Source organism: Belonocnema kinseyi, chromosome 10 (genome assembly GCF_010883055.1).
Source record: "Belonocnema kinseyi isolate 2016_QV_RU_SX_M_011 chromosome 10, B_treatae_v1, whole genome shotgun sequence".
In the NCBI taxonomy this organism is placed as follows: Eukaryota; Metazoa; Arthropoda; class Insecta; order Hymenoptera; family Cynipidae; genus Belonocnema; species Belonocnema kinseyi.
The window spans coordinates 74,621,665-74,624,655 of NC_046666.1; positions in this window are offsets into that span (position 1 = coordinate 74,621,665).

The following is a 2,991-nucleotide window of genomic DNA, read 5'->3' on the forward strand; positions in this document are numbered from 1 at the left end:
TTTGAAACAAATACACATTTTTTCAAAGATAGGAAACTTTTGAGATTTATTATAAAGCAGTTGTCACCTGTAATGGAAAATTCAGTTATTTTTGCCAGATTTTCGGTATAAAAAAAACCGTTTCCAGGTCGCGTGATCCTTATGATAAAGATCAGACTGTAAGTACCGAAATTTTATTACCCATAGCAACGACCTAAATATAATTCTTTTAATTGAGTTGAATTGATTGTATATTTTTAAGTTTAAGCGGATATTCACTTAAATTTCGTCGAATTTAAGTTAAATTACTTAAATGACAGTTAACTTTAGTTCATCTAACAGTGAATAAATATTTGCATATTTCTAGCGTGCTCACGCGGTATTTATAAGTTATCTTTTTAAATCTGAATCATTTCAAAAGTGAGTTACTAATTTCTTCTATTAACATGTTTGCTTAACTTTTTGACTGAAAATTTCCTTGAAGCAGTGAAAACTATTATATTGATAATAGATTTTATGCTTTCACGACGATTCATTTTGATAAAAAGAGATATTTCGGGTTTCACTCGTGTAAAAAACTATGAATTGTTTGCCGACGTTTCGTGAACATTGCAATTCAAATCTTCAGGGCTGACCTGAAACTGAGCGGTCAGATCATGATGTTCTTAGGTATACTTTCTACGATGCCTGTGATTGGCCAGAGCGCCCCACCGTGGGGACTGGTCGAACTTGATTGGCTAATCAAGTCTTTTTTTTTAAATCCGGGAGAACAGAAAGCCAAATCGGATTGGTATTATATCCATTGTCTCTATTGATGTTATTAGGGTGTTTTAAGATTTCGATTGCTTCTCTATGTTTTCTTGGAAATTTGTTGTGTTGTCCTATTAGTAGTTGTCCTATTTTCGCAGGTGGTTTAAATATAGTTTGGATGTTGAGTTTGTTGAGAATTCTTCTTATTTGTTCTGTGACACCTTGGATGTAGGATAGGGTGGTGGTCATTTCTCTCTCTCTCTTTCTTTCATAGGTTGTGTTGACTTGCTTTTTTGAGTGTGTTTTCTTATTGCTTTATCAATTTGTTTGTTTGTGTAGTCGTTCTGTATTAGGATTTGTTTAACTTTTTGTAATTCCTTTTGTAAGTTATCTTTGTCTGTTATGGAGACAGCTCTGTATATAAGGGAGTTGATGACCGATTGTTTTTGAGATAAATGATGTTGGGAGGAGGCATGTAATTATCTGTTTGTATGCGTGGGTTTCCTGTAAACTTCATTTCCTAATGTTTTATCAGATTTTTTGTAAACTAATACGTCAAAGAAAGGCAATTTTTCGTTTTGTTCTATTTCCATGGTGAACTGGATAATAGGATGTAATTTATTGATAAAATCGAAAAACTTATTTAGTTCATCTCGTCCATGTCGCCAGATGACAAATGTATCATCAGCGTAACAGAACCAGAATTCTGGTTTAAGTTTGGGTTGGTTGAAGATTTTAGTTTCTAGATGTTCCATAAAGACATTGGCTATTACAGGTGAGATTGGGGATCCCATTGCTGCCCCTGAGGTTTGTTCGTAGAATTGATTATTGAACGAGAAGTAAGTATTATTAAGACATTGTTCTATCAAAGGTGCAAGCTCGGAAGGGAAGTTTGTGAAAGATTTAATAATATTAATTGTATCCGAGATTGGTAGTTTTGTAAAAAGACATACTATGTCGAAACTCACTATGATGTCTTGGGGTTGAATGTGAATCTGTTGTAACTTTTTAATAATGTCAAATGAGTTTTGGACGTGAGCGGTGGAGTTTCCTGTAACAGGATTTAGTTTTGCAGTGAGGAAACGTGCTAGGTTGTAAGTTGGTGAGTTTATTGCGCTGACGATCGGTCTGAGTGGAATGTCTTCTTTGTAGATTTTTGGGAGCCCGTAAAGTTTTGGAGAGATGGGATTAGTAGGTATTAAGTTAGATATTGTTTGGCTGTCAAGTTTAGAGTCTTTGAGAAGAGTCTTTGTTTTACTGACTACTGTTTTTGTGGGGTCCTTTTTAAGTTTTTTGTATGTATCGTCAGTTAGAATATCCATGATTTTGTTGTTATAGTCTTCTTTATTCATTATTACTGTTGTGTTGCCTTTGTCTGTGGGTAATATTATAATATCTTTATTTTGATTGAGTTCTTTAATTGCGGTTTTTACCTGTTTTGTTAAGTTTGAGGATGGAACTTGAGCTTGGCGTAAAATGTTGGCCGTCCTGCGTCGTATGTCATTTGCTTTTTCGGGTGAAAGGGTATATATTGTAGATTCTAAATTGCTGATTATTTCTTCTTTTGGGATTTTCGATGGAGTTACAGCAAAATTATGTCCTTCAGATAAGACTGAAATCATTTCATTGTTGAGAGGGTGGTCAGAGATGTTTTTCACTGTATTTGTTAGTTTGGTTTGCTTTACTGGAAGTAATTTGTCAAATTTTGTTTTTGGTTTTTGGGGGGAAAGGTCTTTAATCCGTTGGGATTGGTCAAGCGATATGCGGTCCAATGTGGACCAAATGTCAAATCTGAGGGTATTTGATAGAAAAAGGTGAAGTTTTAATAGTTTTTTAGAGGTAGTGTGCAAAAGAAATTTGGTATGCTGTATTCTTTCTTTAACGAGAAGCAAACTTGTATTATGCAGAATCGATTTGGATTTAGATTTTCCCAAATTATTTTTCAGTTGTAAGAATTTTAGGACTATTATGTTGTCTCTGCACCGTTTCAAAAAAGCTAAGGATGTTAGTAGCTTACCTTGAGAAGTCCTGAGCTTACTAAACGTGTTGGTTTTAGTAAGAATACTCTTCCCGTAGAGTTCCCTGATAATAGATTTTATGCTTTCACGGTGATTCATTTTGATAAGAAAAGATATTTCGGGTTTCACTCGTGTAAAAAACTACGAATTGTTTGCCTACGTTTCGTGAACATTGGAGTTCACATCTTCAGGGTTGACCTGAAACTGAGGTATCAGGTCATAATGTTCTTAGGTATACTTTCTA